The sequence below is a fragment of the Saccopteryx leptura genome, chromosome 3 (genome assembly GCF_036850995.1).
Source record: "Saccopteryx leptura isolate mSacLep1 chromosome 3, mSacLep1_pri_phased_curated, whole genome shotgun sequence".
NCBI classification, from domain to species: Eukaryota; Metazoa; Chordata; class Mammalia; order Chiroptera; family Emballonuridae; genus Saccopteryx; species Saccopteryx leptura.
In genome coordinates this window covers 64,481,214-64,503,857 of record NC_089505.1, presented here as the reverse complement: position 1 = coordinate 64,503,857, position 22,644 = coordinate 64,481,214, and the positions used below count along the sequence as shown (strand labels likewise).

Sequence of the window (22,644 nt, the reverse complement as noted above, 5' to 3'; positions counted from 1 at the left end):
TCCACTGTCTCCTGCATAGGGCATAATCTTCTTTGTGCATGAATATGCTGGCTTGTGGGAGAAATGTCTTTCCTCTGAGCGAAGCCTCATGATCAGAAGGTGAAGGAGCCGCTCCCCTGAGGGTGGTGATGGTGCATTTATTGCCTATTTTTCTTTTCACTACCTTTGGAAACTGTATATAAGCTGCACAATGATGCAATATCGGCTTTTTTTCCCCTAGTAAATGCAGCTACATCAGTAATATAAAATATTAGTAAAATCAGTAAGAAAGAAAGCTCTGAGCCCTGGCTCACCTGACTTGCTCTGGGCAGTACCTGGATGGTGGACGGTGGCACCTGGGGTTCCAGCCTGGGTTTGGTCCTGTGTGTGTGGGATGGGGGAGCCAGGAGAGGAGGCAGCGAGGGAGGTTCTTCTGCGCAGGGGGACACTTAGGCCTTCCCAGCATGTGAGACCCAGGGTCCAGCTGAACAACTGTGTTACAGGGAGGACAGGGAGGCACCAGGGAGAGGTGTGAACTCCAGGCACCAATTCTCAGCAAGTCAGTGTGTCAGGACAGACATGTTGAGTTAGGTACCACCTGAATCCAGGGCTCTCACTCATTCATCTACACTTTTGTTTATCTAATTTACTAATTAAGTAATTCAGTATTTGTGAACACCTGTTCTGGCATCAGCCCTGAGCTAGTTGATGTGAGGCTCCAGTGGTGACTTGGTCCCAGGCTCTGTCTTTCTGCTTCTCACAACCAGTGGGGGACACAAACCACCCCTGACAATAATGACCCAGAGAGAGTAAGGCTGGGAAGGAGGGCCAAGGGCATCAAAGGTGGCTTCCTGGAAGTGGGGGTATATGAGCTGTGGTTTTAAGAATGAGCAAGAACTGTGTAGTCACAGTGGGGTTCAGCCCTGGGAGGGCAGGGTGAGGCTTGTCACCCTTATTGAGGGTCCTGGACTTCACCTGGGTGCATCGGGAGCCACAGTGGGTTCTAAGTGGGGGTGAAAGTGGTGACTCTTGAATCTGTGGAAGAGTCCAGTGTCTGTCTCCTGAGAGGGAGAGGACAAGAGGGCTGTGAAGGAGGCAGGAGACCAGGCATGAGCCTTCTAAAAAGAGAAGTAATCGTGCATCCCCATGGTCCTAGATGGCTACCTTCTTAGGGGTTGGGGACAGCACACTCTTCTGCATCTCCTGAGTTGTCCCTCTCTTTATTTATTTATTTTTTATTTTGTAATTTTTCTGAAGTGACAAATGGGGAGGCAGAAAGACAGACTCCCTCATGCACCTGACTGGGATCCACTAGACATGCCCACTAGAGGGCGATGCTCTGCCCATCTGGGGTGTTGCTCCATTGCAACCAAAGCCATTCTAGCATCTGAGAAGGAGGCCATGGAGCCATTCTCAGTGTCTGGGTCAACTTTGCTCCAATGGAGTCTTGGGTATGGAAGGGGAAGAGAGAGACAGAGAGAAGGAAAGGGGGAAGAGTGGAGAAGCAGATGAGTGCTTCTCCTGTGTGCCCTGGCTGGGAATCGAACCGGGAACTTCCACATGCTGGGCCAATGCTCTACCACTGAGCCAGCAGTCCAAGGCTTGAGTCATCCCTCTCTCATAGCTGTGGGGGAGGGCAGTAGTTTCCAATCTGCCAATCCTGACACTCTCTCAGGTTGTAAAACCAATGAGTTAGTCAAGATGAACACTTTAAAAATTATAATTGAGTTTATTGAAAATAGAATAGTACATGTTGCATAGAATGTTAACCATTTCTGAGTAATTCAACTTGCTTTTGAACTGTATATAGCATATATGATGATGCAGTATGTATTTTCCTACTGGCTCATGGACAGAAAGTTAGTAAACATGGGAGCGGAAAGGCTCTGGGCACAAACTTGCATTGTTTTTCCAGACTTCGCTGCTTTCTCACGTCTTCTAAATAAAAAACTGGTTCAGCTCTCACGTCCTCAGTTCCAGGTGTTTCCCAGAAAGACTGAAGGTAGGCTCTGCACTCAACTCAGTGAATCTACCAAAAGAAGGGGTGATGATGAACCAGGTACCAGCCAGTTCCAGCAATAAACAGGTCCCCTAGGGCAGAGTTGGGGTTGGCATCTCAGAAGTGAGGAACCCAGCCCGTCCCCCTGGGCTTAGATCCTTGTCTGTGTAGGTGGCTGAGTCAGGACTTGGGTGGAAAAAATGGAGAGACATTGAAAAAGAGCAAGGGTCTTGGGGTTTGTGCAGGTGTAATGGGCACTGAGGGTCAGTCCATGGACACTGCGAGCCCTGACTCAACAGAGATGAGGATTTGGAGTCACACAGCCATGAGTCCTAAATATTTACACTTTTTCAAAGGGTCATTCAGGCTATTTACAAGTAGCTCTGTTCATCTCCCTCTATAAAAGGAAGGTTTGATTTTTTGTGTTTCCCTCTGACAGCTTTGAGCCCACCGCACATCGGAGCTGACCACGTGCTCCCTCCTTTATTCATAGAACACAGGTCCACCCCTCCACCTCAGCCTACATACAAGAACCTAACTCTGGTCCCAGGTCCTAGGCAAAACCGAAACTAAAAACAAAAAGCCAAAGTCAATATTTCCATTTCACACCTGTTTCATACAAGAATGAACCTGAACCATTCTCCTCAGGGCCATCCCACTGCTGCTTCCCGGATCACAGATAAGCATTATTTCACATTCAGTGGTGCCTGAGTGTTATTCTGTCATCCTGGTAGGAGGAATCCCTGGCGGACACCCAAATAGTAGAGATCTAAAAGCCCATATAAACAGTCCCCAATGAGCTGACTCTACATCCCCTCTCCCTGATTGTCATTCTGGGATGAGTCTGGCAGAGAGACTACTGGACTGAGAGCTCCATGGGGAAGAGGACCAGGGCTGCCTGGTTGTCACTGTGCTCCCAGTTGTTCCCACTGCAGAGGATGCTCAGGGTCCCATTTGAGTAAGTCTACTGGATGCCCCATTGGCTGTATTCTCTCTGCCCAATTTTCCCCCGAAGACCTGGGCATGAGGTCCCCTGCAGGTTACAGACATAGTCTGGACTGTACCGAGACACTCCAACCTCCTACCATCCCAGGCCCAACCCTTCTGGAAATGATTGTAGTGACACCATAACTTTGAGAACAAAATGAATTTTACAAGATTTGCAGATGTGTAATGAAAGAGTTGTGTAAAACCATAATGTTTGGCCATAAATGTTCCCAGATGTATCTGGGCTTAGTGAAGCCCTCAGATGGCATTTTGCAAGATGCTACCTCAACAGACTTGGTAAAAGGTCAGTCAGATAAGAGCACATCCTACTTTTTCTAGAATGCTTCTCTGAGTGGTCACTCCTTAGATTGTTCTAAAGATAACCGTAGCTTATGAAAGCCTGTTTCCCTTCTGTGAAACTGCATTGACTAGGTGCTCATTTCCCACCTAAAGCCACCAGGATGTGGTTTTTGCCTTCAAAAGCTTACCCTTGAGCTCATTCAGGGCCATGATTTCTTTCTAGCTGTGAGTCCACTCATCGTTTCCAGCTTTGAAATGACTCCTAAATTTGATTTCTCGTTCGTGTGGCAAAGAGTTTGTTACCTTGCTGTCCAGATACAACAGAAAGGAAAAGTAGGTGTTGATTTCAGGCACCTTGGAACAAATCCCAGATAAGACATTCCCACAGCTCCCTGGTGGTGCTGGGAGGGTCAGGACACTGGAATATGAAACAGACAAATGCTTGTATTTTGTAGTGTCACAGGCTTCCCTGCACCACCAGGTGCTAAAGAGGCTGAACTTCCTCCTGGATGCATAGGGTGTTATTTCCATCTGGCCTTAGGGAGCTCCTTCCAGTGAATTGGCACAAATTTGGTGGAACTTTCTATTTTCAAAAAGAATGTCAGGTATATGGGACGTGGCTGAGGAGGAAGAGCTAGATCCCTTACTGCCAGAGGGACCATCCTCCAATGACTGACTGGGTGAAATAGTGCCCTTGCTCCACCTATGGACTTCTACTTTGAAGGCTAGTCTCTGCTTCCTGCAAAGGCCAATTGTTACATGCCAAAACTCATGGTCAGGCAGGTCCTTTCCGGTTTCAAGTGCTCTGTAGTGTAGCAAGAACTTCAGAAAAAAGAAAGCACTCAAACTACTATAAATAGAAGAAGCTTTAGTACAGAAATGGGGCCTGACCAACTCCATGCAATGGCTACATTGCTGGGTCCATACCGGAACCCCAGAAATGACTACTTCCAAAACTTCCGAACTAGAAATTTTATATTTTTTAGTAAAAAAAAATGTAAGTGAAAACTATTGAGCATAGACAATTCAGAATTACCCCAAATATAAAGGTAATCCTGCTATCAAATTTGAATAGAGAATTTCTAATTAAATATTAGACTTGGGTAGAACATCTACCTCATGGGGATGCTGAGATGACTGAGTTCCCTTTCTTGGGGACACATCTCTGAAGTGGTCACGTTGTAATGGGTCTAGGTGACCTGCGCTCTCCCCGGCACCTGGTCTGTGCAAAGAGAGGTTTGAAGTCCTCCTCCAAGAGGGTCATAGAAATACAGTTAGCAGTTAACAGTAATAATAAGAGACACAGGCAGGTGATGACTTTGGAGATTTCTTCAAAAATTCTTCTGAGTCATTAGGTTAATTTGGTTCTTTATTAACCTAAGGAAATAGATATACCACCCCCCCCCCGGACATGATATATTTTGTGAGAGAATACACTACTAATACCAGGCTGTTGGCCAGTCATTTTTAAAGGACAGAAAATTTGGGAAGGTACACCTATAAAAGTTGCACCTGGAGGCAAAATAATTAGCAGAAACAGTGTGGGAGGCACTGGGAGAAATGTAGGTACTGCTGGTCAGAAGAGTCACATCCCAGTGAAACACACCTGACCTGGCAGCCTGGATATCAGTAAACCAAAACTAATCCATCCCGTTTCTGAGAGAGAAGTACAGTTGAGCTTTGAACAAAGTGGGTTCGACCCGTGGGGGACCATTTATACACAGATTTTTTTCAATATGTATACAGTCAGTTCAAGTATCCCTGGGATTCCCGTCTGCACATTCAACAAACCAAGGATTGAAAATTGTAACTTTTAAAATTTGTTATTTATTGATTTTAGTGAGAGACAGAAATATATATTTGTTGTTCCACTTATTTACACATTCATTGATTCTTGTATATGTCCTGATAGGGAAATCATACTCACAACCTTAGCTTAGTGGGACAATACACTAACCAACTGAGAATCAAGCCAGGGCCTGAGAGTAGTAATTTCGATCCACCGTTGGGAATCTGAGGATATGGGAGCCAACTGTATGGATTGTCAAATGCCATGTTATATAATAGACTTGACCATCCGTGAGTATTGGTTCCCACCCGGGATCCTAGAACCAATTACTTCTAGATACCTTTGGTAGACTAAAGTTTTGTGGGAAGTGAAAAATTATGTGTTAATTTTTATGGCACAGGGTCAGTGTCCTTAACTCCTGCTGTGTTCACGAGTCAACTGTAGTACAAATTGAGCAAGGAGAGGAGCCAAAGAATGGCTAAGTGACTGGAACTCCACCTGACAGCTGGATTTCAGGATTGCCTGCTGGGAGAGAGAGAAGGTCATCATGGAGAACTTCACATCCTTAGAGTGAATAGTCAGGTGAAAAGAGACTGTTGAACACCTATGAAAGAATGACACAACTGTCTTTGACAGGATCATCATTACTAATTAATGTCCCAATGCATAATGGTGAGCTATCAGTGCCTTTTTTGGCCATAACAGTTAAATATAAACCAAAATATAGCACAGAAGACCAAAGTGTGTGATTCTATTTACATTTTCCTTCTGGAAAAGTAATCCATACAAACAGAAAGTAGACTAATGTATTGGGGACAAAAAATAAACAGGGTATTTTGCAGTCTGGATTTTGGAGACAGAGGTGTTGGGCTTAACCCCCCCACCTCACCTGCTTAATTAAGTTAACAAAGGGCTATGCTTCTCTGCTCATTTTGCCCTCCCATGTTCCTCGGAAGGATTGGAAGCTAGTTACTTCTTTGTTTAAAGTTAAAATGGTGGTGTTTTCTTCTGCTCCTGGTGGTTTTCTTGTGTTGCCTTGGAAATATGATTGATTTGCTAATGGCTCACATTGTCCAGTAAATAGAGATGGATGTCTTTCTGGGGACAGCCATAGTTTTGCAGCTTGGACAGGAGAGACTATTGGCAAGGAGCTGTTCCATCTTCCCAAACCCATCCTGTATATATCTTTAAGTCTCTGTCTATCTTTCATTCAATTTCATACCATTTCCTGCTTGAGACCCTAGAATAGACTCGTCACGTGGGTCGCGGCAGGTGGCGCCCAACGTGGGGCTGAGAAAGGGAAAAAAGAAGGTAACAAAACTCTCCCCAGAGGTGTGCACACAAAGTAAGTAAAGCTTTTGAAAAGTAAATCTTGAAAATAGAGTTTAGAGGGGAAAGTAATTCGGGAGTAAACTATAGGACAGTTAGAGTAAAAAGTGAGGGACCTTTTCCTTTTTTTACGAGGGTTTTTATTTGAGGAGAAGAAGTTGTTTGATCAGAATGAGATAGAAATAGAGGAATGTAAATATGAGAAGAACTTGGAGTCTGAGAATAACTTGGGAGATGGGAATATCAGGGCTGTGGCCATTGTAATCTTTGTGGTTTTGCAGCTCTTTGCTCCCAAAGTCTTTGTTTCAGGCCCTTGGAAATCCCTGCTCCAACAAGCTTTGGATCAGGCTTGAGATACAGAAGACTATATTAGAATAAGTGCTGATATTGAGCCTTTTTCCACAGTGCTTAGGGAGAAGCTTCCAGGATTTTTTGATAAAAGGCAGGACAAACCAAGGGAGGAAGGTCAGGGAAATGCTTCTGCCAGTGAATCTTATTTCCAACATGGTGGAGATAAGAGTGGGCATGATGTGGCTCGGCACCATGATGCCTGGGTGTGGGGAAGTGGGCAGAGCAGCAGATGGTGCCCAGGCTGCTCCAGATACCAAGCTCATGGCAGAGCATGCTGGACTCGTCGGGCCATAGCAGCCTGTGCCTTTCAATGGGCAGCTTGTACTTGTGCAACAAAGGCCTGCTGCTCGGCACCCAACCTCCAATTATGAGTGGGTCCCCACAGGGTCCCCCTACTGCCAAGGAGCAGAGGCGGGGAGGCGGATGCCGGAACCTTCCCTGCCCCGGTAAACTAAGTCTGCCGCTTGGAGTGAATGGAAGACTCAGATACTTTTTAAAGTTGCAGCTTTTTCTTATTATTGTCTGATTTTCTTTAATGTTTTAGCTACAATATCACTTTGTTTTTTCCTATTCTATGCCTGGAAAGAGAAGGCAGGAAATGCCTATTTGGGTATAGCTGAACAGAATCTAATGCTGAAACCTTGAGATTTTTCGAGAGAGAATTCTGTTTGGTCTTATCTTTCTTATGTCGCTATAAAAAAATAGCCCTAAGTAAAATCAAGCAGGCAACTTTCTAATATAATTGTACTCTGAAATCCTGGGTTTCACTCTACTTTGTTTGATTCTTCTTTGTGTTTGGTCTTTGCTTAATGTCTAAATGTGATTTTTTGAGGCCTGATTTAAGTTCTTGCATGCAAAAATTGAAAATATTGGCTCTAATACTGAAAAATTAAAATGGTTTTATCCCTTAAAAATTTTTAATTTTAATTGAAACTTGTACAGAATGCTTATTTAAATTTAAATATAATGAAATGTGGACCCTAAAGACTTGCTAATTTGGCCAAGCTGCTTCAGGCTGCTAACTGCTGCAAAGCTTGGGGCAGGGTGGATTTGCTTAACAAAAGTGTAAATTTTTTTTACTATAGGAAGATAACAAAAGTCATACTAAATTTTTCCAGCCTTAATGTACTCTTTAAATTGCCCGGTAATTAATGGGGTAGAAATGTTTTAATAGCATGGGAATGTTACTTGAAAAAGCATTTACTATATTTTGTTAGAAGTTAACATAAAGAAATATTCAGGCAAGGCATAGTAAGTGGCTCTCGTGTCTGTAAGAAATGAAAGAAGCTTACCTGCTACTGGGAAGAAATACCCTAGGCTCGTCCACAGTGATGTGAGATTGCACCAATGGCCCTGGGAGCCTTTAGCCTTCAATGGCAAGTCCCAGAAGGCTGGGCAAGGTTATTTCTTACAATCTTTAAAGTCAAGGTATTATAAAGTGTACCCACCAAATGTTTAAAGGTCAGTTGTAAATAATATAAAAAAAGGAGGAGTTATATCTGAAACTCCTGTAAATCTTCTTTACCATGCTTTTTACTTTAAAAAAATTTTTCTTTTGAATGCTGATGTACAGGATTATTCAGCAGCTGAGAGACTCTGGAATCCTACAAGAGAAGCCAAACCTCTTTCTCCTGCAAACTTCTACCCTCTTTTACTTGATCCAGCTAATAACACTGTTTTGTCTTTTTCCAATCAGCTCCAGATATATGGAAAAAGTTTATATAGGCAGAGCAGGACCCTCAAACCCCCCAGTGAGATCTTCTGAGCATGAATTTTAAGTCTATAATGACCAAGAAAGGAACAGAGAAAATGCAGACAGAGCCCAAAAAGAGATCAGGCAAAATACCAGCTCTTGGCATATGCCCTTAAAGGCTCCAATGCCCCTAAGGGGCCTCATAAGCCTCCATCAGGGCCCTGCTTCAAGAATGGAAAGGAAGGTCATTGAGCTAAAGCCTGCCTGGTTTCTTGGCCCCTGCCAGGGCCATGCCTTTGCTGTAGGAAAAAGTGACACTGGAAGGTAGGCTGCCCCCTTGCTCCTCTAAGGGAGGGTTCAGTCTCTTCCAGCCTTACTCCAGCTACCTGTGACCTAACCTTGCCCAGCCTGCTGGGACTTGCCATTGAAGGCTAAAGGCTCCCAGGGCCATCAGTGCAATCTCACATCACTGTAGACGAGCCTAGGGTATTTCTTCCAAGTAGCAGGTAAGCTGCTTTCATTTCTTATAGATATGAGGGCCACTTACTATGCCTTGCCTGAATATTTGGGTTTTTATTCATCCCTCGAAGATCTCTGTTGTAAGTGTTGATAGTCTTATTTTCCACTGCTTTATTTAATATATATATATATATATATATATAGTGTCTCCTTTATTCCTCCTGCCTCAGTGCCCCATGCTTATTTAAGGCTGGGAACTACTCTTAATTTAGAGCTCTCTCTCACCTTTTTGTCAACTTCTGTTACAAATTCACTTCTGCCAACCCAGCATAGTGTATGCCAATATTCTCTTCACCACCCCCGGCTGCAAAGCTCCAGGGAAAGGCCCCCTGGGTTCATCTCTCCAGTTTAAAGAAAACGGAAGCTCTGTCTCCCTACATGCTGCAGATGGCTCTTCCAGTCTACCTGAATCGCTGCCAGCTAGAAGCAGTGGTCATTGAGACTTGGCTCTAGCTGCAAAATATGAAAATGTGACCACAACTCCAGTGCCTTGTGGACTTTTTCTGAATGTGTGTGACTCCAGTTCCTTGGGACAGTTCTCAGACTGAAATGGGATTGGGTTGCATTTACAAATAATATAAAGTGGTAATGGTATCAACATGGACTTGGTGAAATTACATTAACATGTTAAGGACATTTAAGACTGTAAAAATTTTATTTTATATCCTGTTGTATTAGTTAAGACTTTGCTTGATAATCTAATAGGCTTTAATCACTTCATTGTATTAGGACACTTATTATAGTATCTGTTAGCATTGGTTATTTTAATTTTGTTGTTTATTTTATATTTTTCCAGTCTGCCTCCAAATTGGAACATGAGCATTCAGATGAGCATGAATCACAGCACATGAATTGAAGTTTAAAAATTTTAAAAGGGGAAGCTGGGCCCTGGCCGGTTGGCTCAGCAGTAGAGTGTCGGCCTGGCGTGCGGGGGACCCGGGTTCGATTCCCAGCCAGGGCACACAGGAGAAGCATCCATTTGCTTCTCCACCCCCCCTTCCTCTCTGTCTCTCTCTTCCCCTCCCGCAGCCAAGGCTCCATTGAAGCAAAGATGGCCTGGGCACTGGGGATGGCTCCTTGGCCTCTGCCCCAGGCACTAGAGTGGCTCTGGTCGTGGCAGAGCATCGCCCCCTGGTGGGCAGAGTGTCGCCCCTGGTGGGCGTGCCGGGTGGATCCCGGTCGGGCGCATGCGGGAGTCTGTCTGACTGTCTCTCCCTGTTTCCAGCTTCAGAAAAATACAAAAAAAAAAAAAAAAAAAAGGGGGAGGGGGAAGCTGTTGGGGACCAAAAAAATAAACAGGGTATTTTGCTGTCTGGATTTTGAGGACAGAGGTGTGGGCCCAACCCCCCACCTCACCTGCCTAATTAAGTTAACAAAAGGCTGTGCTTCTCTGCTCATTCTGCCTGCCCATGTTCCCCTGAAGGATTGGAAGCTAGTTACTTTTTTGTTTAAAGTTAAGATGGTGGGGGTTTTTCTGCACCTGGTGGTTTTCTTGTGTTGCCTTGGAAACGTGATTGATCTGCCAATGGCCCACATCATCCAGTAAATAAAAAGGGATGTCTTTCTGGGGGTGGCCATGTTTTTGCAGCGTGGAGAGTAGTCACTGTTGGCAATGACCTGTGAATAAGGCTGGTGGGTCCTTTGATTCTAGAAAAACTGGAAAGATTCTACTGGTTGTGGAACCAGAGGACATGTAAGTGAGTTTTAGTGCTCTTTGTGTTTATTTTTTACTTGTTGGCCAGTATGATTCTAGAATAAAGGTAATGGTCCACCAATTCTTGGCTCTGTTCCTTCATTGCGAACTGTCCAGATTAAAAGCGAACCTGCACGGGCCAGGTGACTGTGATGGTGGCCACTGCTACTGGCTTTACATTTGGCATAGTCTTTGGCAGGATTCAAAACAGATCAGAATGGAGCTGCCACCATCCTTGAGCAGTCAGGTAGAGGACTGGTTGCTGGTATGGTTCCACATGGCTGTCCTTTTGGGGATTGTGGGCTGGCTGACTTTTACAACCATGCATGAGGAAACTGAGAGCTCTGTGGAGGAGGCTTTTCAGGACCTGCAAACTGAGCAGTGGAAGAAGCTGGAGCAGTTGTGGGAGAAAGAGTTGCCAACACTGGAGCTGGAGGAAGTGCTGGAGAAAGAAGATGACCAGGTTCACCAGTTGTGCCTGGAAATGGAACATTCACTGGAGAATCACAGGTGTGTGAGTTGCAGATTTCCCTGGAGATTGCCAAGAGCCACCTGTGGCAGGCAGCTGGGGCTGAGGTAGGACCCGGGGCTGCAAGGTCTCTGGGGTGGCAGGCAGCAGCGGCCCAGGACTTGAGCCCAGAGGTGGGAGCTGGCATTTCCAGCTCCTCTTCTGAGGACGAGAAGGCTGAAGATGCTGTCCGCAGTCTCCAGAAGGCGAGAGCCCAGCAGCAAGAAGTACCTACTATGCCCCTGGTAGGTCTGTGATTCTGGGACAAAGGGGTGGATGGCTCTGGAGTGGAGGTGGAAATGCTTACCCCCATTGCCACGTGCTCCTCCTTGGGACAGCTTAAGAGCTGCCAGGACTTCAGGGATGAAGAGAGGAGCCTGAGGCCCCATGTACGTGGACTGATTCCTGGATTATGACCAGAATGGCTCCTTTGTTGGATGGACTTACAGATTTTGGACAATGTGAAATACCCTGATAGGGGAGAGGGCAGCTCTGCTGGAGGCCCCCTGCACTGGGAAGCTTTTCATCTGGTTGAAGAGATGCTCCAAAGACATTTTGAGCTTTGGGCAAAGTGCTCAAAGACTGGTGAAGGGTATCTTTGTAATTGTTGAAACTGTACGATTTTTGCTGTTGTTATAATTTCTGTAATGTGCCTAATTTCCTTGCACAGGAATGCTGGTGGTGTAGATTGTGGGTTGCAGAGTGAGCAAAAAGGGGTGGATTGTTGGGCAAATGAGTTTGTGATCTGTATTTTCTGGTTTTGCTCACTCTTATTGTTGAAAATGGCCACTGCTCACCTGATGATGCTATCACATGATACAGCTAATTGCCTTTCATGCTTGGGAAGGGGCTTGGTTATGCTAATGTGTGCTGGAGGAGGGGCTTATCCCACTGAAAATTTTAAAAGGTGGAGCTAGAAGGCCATTTTGAAAAGAGACCACAAGGGAGGAGGAGACCACAGCTGTTCCAAGGGGAGAGGACACGTGGTTGGAGGTGAGGAGGCAGTCAAGAAGGCCAGGTGCTGAAGGAGAAGCCAGTTTGTGCAGAGAGAAGGGAGATGGGGAAACAGAGGGGATAAGACTGGTGGGGGCCTTTGATTCTAGGGAAACTCGGATGTGTCAGTAGATTTGTGAGAGCCCAAAGAGTGGGTTTTGGAGCCCAGTGTGTCTATGTTTGTTTGCTTGCCAAGTGCGATCTAGAAATAAAGATAATGGCCCACCAGTTCTTGGTTCCACAGTTTCATTACCATCAACCTGAATTAAATGCGAACCTGCAAAAGCCAGGCTACTGTGATGGCAGCAGCGGCTACTGGCTTTAAAAGGGCCCCTTACCAAAAGCCTCAACCAGCCAGGTTGAACTTCAGGTGACCCTGCTCCAGGCAGTACCTGTAGCTCTCCACCTGAGCAGTTCTAGTTGATGTCTTACCTCCGCCGGACCCTCGGACATCCTGCCAACTTCTCATCCCTGTCACTTACTGAACGTTCTGTTGCTTGGCCATTAATCACCACCCCCTCCATTATTTAACCTTCCATTGTTCAGCCGCCATAGCTAACACAGCTCTCCCTCTGCGGCGGGAAGTACAGCCCAACTCAGTCCTGTGCAGGCCAAGGCTCTTCATCCTCCCTCTGCGGACGCCACTGGGCTCTCAGCCCGTCTGTGAGTGGACGTAAGTGAATTTCTTAAGAACTCATCAGGCCTTGTGCGTTCCTCCTATGACCTAACAGTATCCCTTGTCACCCACAGCACCTCCTGCTTCTGAACTCCAGGTGACCGAACTCGGGGAGGAACCTCAGTTACAATCTTGGACTCTGTGACTCGAGGGGGAACTTCCCCCAATAGAGACCCACGTTTGGAGAGGACAGCCAAGGAATCAACGGGACCCTGAGCAGCCCTTTCCATCAAGACTGCGCCTGCACAGGAGCTTGGGTGAAGTCCAGCTCCCTAAGAGACAGACCCCGCCCAGGGGAACGCAACAATGGACTGCGCACTGTGCACTGATCTTCTTGACAAGCCCCGCCTATCTATAACACTAACCACGCCCAGTCAGCTTCTTGTGAGTAGGAACTGATCTTCCAAATTCCCATTTTCTCAAAACTTAGTCCTTGCCTCCAGAACCTCAAGAAAGAACCTTGTTTGGGACAAGAATCTGGAATACACGAAAAGCTCCTTTACAAACCTGGTACAGTCTCCACATCTGGACCTGGAACCGATCACCAGAGTCAGACCCTTGGGTTCCCACCTAATACCTGTGGATGCCCACACAGCATCTGGGGGGCATTCCCTCAAGGACAGGAACCCCTCTTTCACAGACCACTCATTCTGCTTTTAAATGTGTCAAATCAATCCGAAAAGGACGAAAGAGTTACTTAACTCAGCCACGTTAAATGGAATATCGGATATATTGGTTGCGGCTGGTGGAGCAGTGAGTCGTGTGTGAACAAACTTGGGGATGAGGTCATCTTGCATCTGAACCACCCCATTTCCTCATTAAGATCTAGGCAGTGATCCCTTAAATCCCTGTAACTGGAACCAGGCCCAAAACCTTGAAGAATACAGGTGGAGCAAAGAGCAACCTCCCCATCCAGTCAGCACAGGACAGGGCCTGTGGCACTGGGGATGCCCCATGCTGCATGCCTGGCATTCTTGGGGCATAGATGAAATTCTTCACATTCTTTCCTGTCCCCAGGAAAGGGCTTCTGACACCAAGTGGAAATAACTCCCCAATGTTGCCAAGAGGGAGATTCCACCTATTTAGCTGCTGAGCCACAGGGGAAGCCAGTGGGGAAGCCTGCGACAAGAGGAAACTCCGGTTTCCTTTCTCTGTGTCACATTACAGAAGCACAGATCTGCCGGCACCACCTGGGAATTGGGCAGCGGCTCACCTAGGGTGTGTCCTGCAGTGCCTGACACCATGGCCTACTCGCCTCCCAGGAGGGGCTGGTCCTGGGCCTGATGGAGGCCCCTGGCTGGGTGCTGCGTAGATGAGTCCAGTCCAGACCGTGTGTACAGCCTGCAGAGGGGTCTTATATAGAGAAGACTGGGCAGAGAGAATAAATTCAAAGCAGTTTCAATATTTCTTATTTCCCATGAGAACCCGAGTGTCTTCTGGCGTTTGGAAGATACAGTGTTCCCAACAACTGGGCACTTGCCTGTGGTTATAGCAGTGCTGGTCCCTGACACCACGGAGCTGTAAGCCCAGTAGGGGTGGCAGACTGGCTCAGACAGTGACCACTGAGACTGGGAAGTGCGGAGGGAGCTGGGATAGGATTTCTGTTGGTGGTGGTGGTTGTTTTGGGTGCCTTGTGACTGACTGGACACTCAATAATCCTATGAGGCAGGAATTAATGTGGATATCAGGAGGAATGTCACACAGCACTAATTTATATGAAATACAGTTTATTATGCACACAGGAGAAAACATTAGGATTCCCCAAGTTCTAGGCTCAGTTTTCATCCTAATGAAATAAGGGGGAAGGCAGGTTGTTAGCCATGGCTTTTATTTTGGCTAGGAGTTGGGGCAGTCTTGCTTTATCGTGGTTTGAAATTCCCTTAGGGGTGAAGGGTGTGCATCCCAGAACTTAAGGTTTGGCACAGATGTGGGTGAAGATGGGGACATTAGGCTTGAAAGCTGTCAATCAAACAGCAATAGGGAGTCTTTCTTATGATTACACGAAGTTGAATAAGGCTCTGTAAAGAGTTTATATATGAATCTTCGCCTGCATAATGCTCTATATAGTTATAGTATAGGTGACGGTGAGCTCAAAATAGTTAGCATTTAGCTGTGGCCGGTTGGCTAAGCGCTAAAGCGTTGGCCTGGTGTGCGGGGGACCCGGGTTCGATTACCGGCCAGGGCACACAGGAGAAGCGCCTATTTGCTTCTCCACCCTCCCTTCCTTCCTCTCTGTCTCTCTCTTCCCCTCCCGCAGCCAAGGCTCCATTGGAGCAAAGATGGCCCGGGCGCTGGGGATGGCTCCTTGGCCTCTGCCCCAGGTGCTAGAGTGGCTCTGGTCACGGCAGAGTGATGCCCTGGAGGGGCAGAGCATCGCCCCCTGGTGAGCACAGTATGTGGTGGCCCTCCAATGGTCTGAGGGACAGTGAACTGGCCCCCTGTGTAAAAAGTTTGGGTACCCCTGGTAGGGCCTCAAGAGTTGATCTCTTTCTTTTTCTTCCTTCCTCTCTCCTTCCCTCCCTCCCTCCCTCCCTCCCTCCCTCCCTCCCTTCCTTCCTTCCTTTCTTTTTTTTCCTTCCTTCCTTCCTTTTCTCTTTCTCTCTATTTCTTTCTTCCTTCCTTTCTTCCTCTTTTCTCTTTCTCTCTCTTTCTCTCTCCCTCCCTTCCTTCCTTCCTTCCTTCCTTCCTTCCTTCCTTCCTTCCTTCCTTCCTTCCTTCCTTCCTTCCTTCCTTCCTTCCTTCCTTCCTTCCTTCCTTCCTTCCTTCCTTCCTGACCTTATTTGAGCCAAACTGACAACTTGTGCCAGAGAGCAAAATCTCAAATATTCCCTAAATTCTTATGCTGAAACTCACATCACTGGGAAGGGAAAGAGAGGCTCACATCTTCTTTGAGATTACAGAGTTGAATCCTCATTACTCATAGGACCACACTAGTTTTTAGGTACAATTTACAAAATAAAATCAGTTATTTCTGCAGTATTGCTGGGAATCCACTCACATTTTAAGGGTATTTAAATATTTTGTATATACAATAAAAGTTTTTTTTCAATGTATGTCCTTTTAAATGGCCCTCTTTAAAATTTCCTTAAGGCCATTAGTTATGGGGTAAAAATATTTGCCATTAAACTGATTGCAGCAAGATGTCTATAGTGAAAATGCCAGGCACGTGTTTTTGACACCTGGTGAGAGAGAGAGGTAGAATTCAAACCTGGGCTGTGTTACCTCAAAGCCTCAAGCTGTTGGGTCACAGGTTCTTGGAACCAACTACTGTCCTCCAACCATCACAGTCTCCCCACCCCCTGCCCTGTCCTGAGCTTCCTCCACTTCATAGCCCCAGAGTCTGACTCAGCTGATCTGGGAGACCAGGCTCCAGGCCCAAGAGGATGGTCTGGGTTCCATCTAAGCAACTCCAGCCCCAGCTGTGGTTCTGGGAACATGCTGCTCTTTCTCACCCTGGCACGTCCTCGTCCTCACCCTCTTTCCAGCAGAGACAGCCAGACTGGGTGCCAAGCCTGCCCTCAGCCTCCCCAGAGGAGTTGGCTCACTTTTGAAAGCCCAATGTTTCCAGCATCTTCATTCACTGTTTTTTTTGGCCAATGAGCCACTTGCAAACATGACTCAGCGAAGATTTGAAAATCATTTGCACACTGAGACTTGCTTTCTTGCTAATCTTGGAAGACGGAGCTGCCCCAGAGCAGGCCTGTGCTAGCCTGCTGGGTGATGAGAGTTTGGTGGCCAAGTCATCTTTGTGTTTCCAGCCAACAGCCAGCCAACCTTGTTCTCTTTCTATTCTGCATAAAAGGGCAGCTAATGTGGGTGGCTGTGGAGGGGAAAGGAGAGTGTCTGGGTCCCAGTGAAGGGGCAGTGTGTTGGGGAAGAGAGACCCCTGGGGAAGCAGACATACGGGAGCCATGGTGGGTGATGGTGTCTGTGGGTCTGTGAAGAGGGGCGGGTGTCTGAGGGGCGGCAGGATGGAGTCAGAGATGTGGGGGATTGGCAGGGAGCAAGTGAGGGTCTTGGGAAGCATCAGGTTTATGCTGGCCTTATGACATATGTTTGAAGGATTCCCTCATGTTCTAGTCTCTGCCTCAGTTTGTATAAAGCTGTTGTTTGGCTACAGGCCCTGTGGGTTTTTGTAGTCTCCGAGGATAGAAATCAAGGGAGATCACTCAAACTGTAAGAAAATGATACAGACAAAAGAGGTTTTATATCAGCTCCTGCACAAGGAAGCCAACACTGCAAAGGGAAAGGAGAAGGCTGCTTCCTCAACAAAGGCGGGAGCATTTTAAAGGGGCAGAGGCAAGAAAGTGAGCTATAAGTAGTTTGGGGGAAGATGGGGTTGTGCAATGTCTTAAATGCTTCTCTCTTTTTTTGTTTCTTTTTTTTTCTTTTTTTCCCAAGTGAGAGGAGGGGAGATAGAGAGACAGACTCCTGCCAGCACCCCCTCCAGGATACACCCTGCAACCCCCCCCCCCCCCCCCGTCTGGATCAAATTCTCTGTCTTTCTGGGGTCACGTTTGCAACTGAATTATTTTTAGCACCTGAGGTGGAGGATTAACAGAGTCATCTTCAGCGCCCGGGATCAGTGTGTTTGAACCAAATGACCCATGGCTGCAGGAGTGGAAGAGTGAGAAAGAGAGAGAAGGGGGAGAGGGTAGTAGAGAAGTGGTTACTTCTCCTGTGTATCCTGACTAGGAATCAAACCAAGTACATTCACATGCTGGACCAATGCTCTACCACTGAACAACTAGCCCAAGGCAATAAATGTGATTCTTATAAGCTACATAATTTGTTTCGATGTTGTTTTTAAATACATCCAATAACCTTTTTAGTCCACTCACATAAATATATTCGCCGATATGTTTGGGTTTATATCTACAACCTCATTTTATATTTTCTATTGAGGTAATATGTACCTTTATTTCTCCTTTCTTTCCTTCTTTAGGATATGTAGATTTTTCAATACTTCATTTTTGTATTCTATTTAATTTATGAATTACATAATTTTTAATCTTTTCACAGAGGTCATTATTTTTTAGTCAAGAGCTAACTGTTACTTTAAAGAATTTCCAAATATTGCTAGACCTTTCAACTATACTTACCATCCTCTACTCTTACATTATTATAGTTGTTATATATTTAATTGTACATATACTTAAATTCCACAAAACATTAAAATGATTATTTTGTACCTTCAGTATTCATTATGTTTGTTCCCACAACTGTTCTTTGATGTCCTCTTTCTGTCTGCCTGCATTTTCTGGTTTCATTCTGTGGTTGTATCTCTTTTGTCTGAACTGGGAAACTTTTCTTAAATTTAATTAATATTTTATTGTCATTTATAATCAGATGGTAGTTGAATATATAGTTGATCCTATACTTGATCCTGCTTCTTTGTAAATAGAAAAAAAAGTTACAAGAGCTGATGGCTAGTTACGTTTTCAGAAAACATGATTAAACTAATTCATTAATGGTGGCTTCAAGTTTCTCCTTATTAGCTCCAGAAAATTCACCCACATTTTGTCCTTTTTTGAAAAACTGGAAGGTAGGCATGCATTTAACTTTACACTGTGCAGCAACATCTTGACAGTCATCCACATCCACTTCCAGGAACACCACATTGGAATATTTCTTAGAGAGGGAATGAAAGAAAGGCTTGATCATTTTGCACGGCCCACACCACGTGGCGGAGAAGTTGACTATTACCATTTTATCTCCTGCGCTGCTCAAGGCTTCCTGAGAAGCATACTTGTTCTCGATCTGTTTCACCATTTTGGCAACTGAGGTCTGACGAATGACCATAAGAAGCGATGGAAGTGGATGCAAAGTGGCGGACTGAACTTCCTGAACTGGGAAACTTTTAAATTTGAAAAACTAGAGTGTATGTTGGTCAAATAAGTTTGTAAATATGATATATATGTTTGCTCGCTTATAATTTACATTGGGTGTGGGGACAGGCTGTAAGCCAGCAAAGTCCTTATAGCCTAAGGCTTAGTTTTAAGGCTAAGCCTTTCCTACCCTTTTAATACTAATATATTTTCAAAACTAAGCTTTTCCCCACACCCTTGACTGTTGCATGATGTGGGGTAGTGCACTCTCATGAGGAATCCCATTATGCCTCAGATAAGTGACTTTGTATCAGAGACTTCCTTGTTTGTATATTGGATTAAAGGTTTTGATTTCTACACTATAAAGTGGGGCAGAGGAGCCCATGGTGGAAGGAGAGCAGAGAAAGGCCACATGGAGGAGAGGAAAAACAGCCAAGATGGCAGAGTGCTGAAGGAGAAGCCGTTTTTTGCAGAGTTTGTGCAGAGAGAAGGTGATGGGGGACAGAGGTGAATAAGGCTGGTGAGGTACAAACCGTTGATTCTAGGAAACTTGGATACGTCAGTGGCTTTGGGAGCTCTGAATGGAAAGGGAAGTGTTTTCCCACTGTGTGTATTTCTTGCCTGCTGGGTGCAAGCTAGGATTAAAGCTAATATTCTACCAGTTCTTGGCTCCGTTGTTTCATTACTGTCTGTCTTAATCAAATTTGAACCTGCCTGGGCCAGGTGGCTATGTTGGTGGCTGTGACTACTGGCTTTACAGTGTATCCAGAAAAACAATAGAGAAGTATCCAAGGACATGAATCATTGCACCTTTCTTTGTGCATTGGGCCACCACAATTAGATTCCAGGTTTGGTGGCGCATTCACCAGGTGGGCCCACTGGGTGACTGGGTGTTTGTCCTTGGGCACGTGTCTTGAAAGTGGCCACATTATGCATAGATTCAGATGGTCTTCATTATCACTGTATCCCGAAATCAGACTTGTGTCTGTACAGAAAGTGATTCTAATGCCCCCCTCCTAGAGGGATATAATACAACTAGGAGGTAACACTGATGCAGAAGACAAGGTAGATAATGATCTTGCCTCTCAAGCCTACAGATGAGCTTGGAGAGCAGACAAGGAAGAGGAGTCACAAATAGAGATAATGTAGAATTCATACAAATGGAAAACTTTGACTTTAAAACATACCATCAAGTAAGTAAAAGACAACTCTTAGTATGAAAGAAAATATTTGCAGATCATATGCCTGATAAGGGAGTTGTATCCAAAATATAATAGAAATTCTTATTAGTCAGCAATAGAAAGCCAAACAACCTATTATCAAGTGGTCAAAGGCTTTAAAGACATTACGGCAAAGATGATATACAAATAGCCAACAACCCCATGAAAAGACTGTCTACGCTTTTCATCATTAGGGAAATGTGAATCAAAACCACAAAACTTCTTCACACCCACTTATACATGTATATTCAGAGCACAGCTATTCACAGTAGCCTAAAATGGGAAAGGACCCAAAAGCCTATGAGCTGATGAATGGTGCTGTGTGGGTCTCTGCCTATTGATAGTGATGTTGTGGTAGGAACGCCTGGGGCACTTCCTTGGGCCACTTTTACTTGTGGTGAGCTGCCAGAGACATTTCCTCGACAGCAGTCATGTTGTGGTTGGATCAGCCCTCATAGTTCTTTTATGATTGCAGGATGCACTGGTAGTCTCAGTAGATGGAGCAATGCCCGGGGTGTGGACGTCCCTGGTTCAATCCCTGGTTGGGGCACACATGAGAAGTAACCATCAGCTTCTCTCCCCCTCCCCCTTCTTTCTCTCTTCCCCTCTCACAGTCAGTCAGTGGTTAGATTGGTTCAAGCATCGGCCTCTGGACAGGAGTTGCTTGGTGGATCACCGTCAGGGGGCATGCGGGAATCTGTTGTACTATAACCATTTCTGTCACTTAAGAAAAAAAATATTTATTACTCTCTGATCATAGAGGGTACAACACATGCCAGAGGGCCACAGAGCAAGTTGAGGGAGGGGGACAAGGCATGGACTTGGCGTTCTGCCTTTATTAGGGTTCAGTGGTGGGGTGTCTAGAGTTTGGAGTGTTCATTGTTTATTGAAGCATTAAGAGCAGGAATAGAGCACAAGAATTGAGAGGCACAGGCCACTCAAGCTGTCTGTTGTTTATGTTACCCAGGGCTTTCAAAGAGGAACGTCATGGTGCAAGCTGCCTGGTCCTTATCTACTTGTTTTGTGAGTAGCTGTGTTATTCATCAGGCAATTTGTTTTTGGAGATGAATGTCTTTGATTTGGATGACTCACTTTAATGTCAGGGACTTACAGCACAATGAAGAAACAAATTGCATGTATCTACAATGGAATATCACTGTCATTAAGCAGCAGTGGACACTGACACATAACAACACAGATGAACCTTAAAAACCTTCCACTGAATAAAAGACACAAATGACCACAGTGTATGATTCCATTTATAAGAGATGTACAATATGGGCCAACCCCCAGATACCGAAAGCAGATCAGTGGATGTGAAGGGGTTGGGGAAGGGTGATTAGAGTGACTGCTAATAGGCACGGGGTTTCTTATTGGGCTGAATGGAAATGTTTTGAAATTAGTGGTGATGTTTGCACAAAGTTATAAATATATATACATTTGAAATGCATTGATCAAAATAATTTGATCAAAATTTCAATGTTATGTGAATTTTACTTGAAAACCTTAATAACAAAAAATTAAAACTAATCATGAAAATATAAAACTATCCACAGATTGATTAGCTGCATCGCTGTCATGCAAGTGCTGTGGAGTCAGGCTGTCTCTACATTTCACTGGCCCTAAAGAAAAACCAAGTCACAAGGAGCACATGTGAAGGTACTTTTCAAAACTTGCTTAGTGCTCTATGTAGTTATGTACCTTGAGTTTTTCTCTCCTTTTTAAAATTAATTTTAATGGGGTGACATTGATAAATCAGGGTACATATGTTCAGAGAAAACATCTCCTGACTATTTTGACCTTTGATTATGTTGCATACCCCTCACCCAAAGTCAAATTGTCTTCTGTCACCTTCTATCTGGTTTTCTTTGTGCACCTCCCCTCCCCCACCCCCTCCCTCTCCTAGCTCCCCCCACTCACCCCCTTACCATCACATTCTTGCCCATGTTTCTGAGTCTCATTTTTATGTCCCATCTATGTATGGAATCATATAGTTCTTAGTTTTTTCTGATTTACTTATTTCAAAGTGGTATAGCTGGGTCAAAAGACAGTTCGATTTTTAATTTTTTGAGGAATCTCCATACTGTTTTCCACAGTGGCTGCACCAGTCTGCATTCCCACCAGCAGTGTGGGAGGGTTCTCTATTCTCCACATCCTCGCCAGCACTTGGTATGTGTTGTTTTTTTGACGAGTGTCATTCTGACTGGTGTGAGGTGATATCTCATTGTGGTTTTAATTTGCATTTCTCTAATGATTAGTGATGTTGAGCATTTTCTCATATGCCTGTTGGCCATCTGTATGTCCTCTTTGGAGAAGTGTCTATTCATTTCTTTTGCCCATTTTTTGATTGCATTGTTTGTCTTTCTGGTATTGAGTTTTACAAGTTCTTTATAAATTTTGGTTATTAACCCCTTATCAGATGTATTGTCAAATATGTTCTCCCATTGTGTAGTTTGTCTTTTTATTCTGTTCTTATTGTCTTTAGCTGTGCAAATCTTTTTAGTTTGATATAGTCCTATTTGTTTATCCTGTCTTTTATTTCACTTGCCTGTGGAGATAAATCAGCAAATACATTGCTGCAAGAGATGTCGGAGAGCTTACTGCCTATGTTTTCTTCTAAGATGTTTATGGTTTCACGGCTTACATTTAAGTTTTATTATTTATTTTGAGTTTATTTTTGTGAATGGTGTAAGTTGGTGGTCTAGTTTCATTTTTTTGCAGGTAGCTGTCCAATTTTCCCAACACCATTTGTAAAAGAGGCTGTCTTTACTCCATTGTAT

At 44.9% G+C, this 22,644-nt stretch overlaps 1 long non-coding RNA gene and 1 pseudogene across 1 annotated transcript in view; both read right to left on the bottom strand.

Annotated features, from left to right (window-relative positions):
• LOC136397353 (uncharacterized) overlaps positions 1-12,952 on the bottom strand; it is a 58,004-nt gene extending 45,052 nt beyond the window's left edge. Inside the window, exon 1 of the long non-coding RNA XR_010749873.1 lies at positions 12,889-12,952. This is a non-coding gene — a long non-coding RNA (uncharacterized lncRNA). The remainder of the gene's footprint in view (positions 1-12,888) is intronic.
• A 5,275-nt stretch (positions 12,953-18,227) lies between these two features.
• LOC136397352 (thioredoxin pseudogene) lies at positions 18,228-18,643 on the bottom strand (annotated as a pseudogene).
• Positions 18,644-22,644: the final 4,001 nt, after the last annotated feature.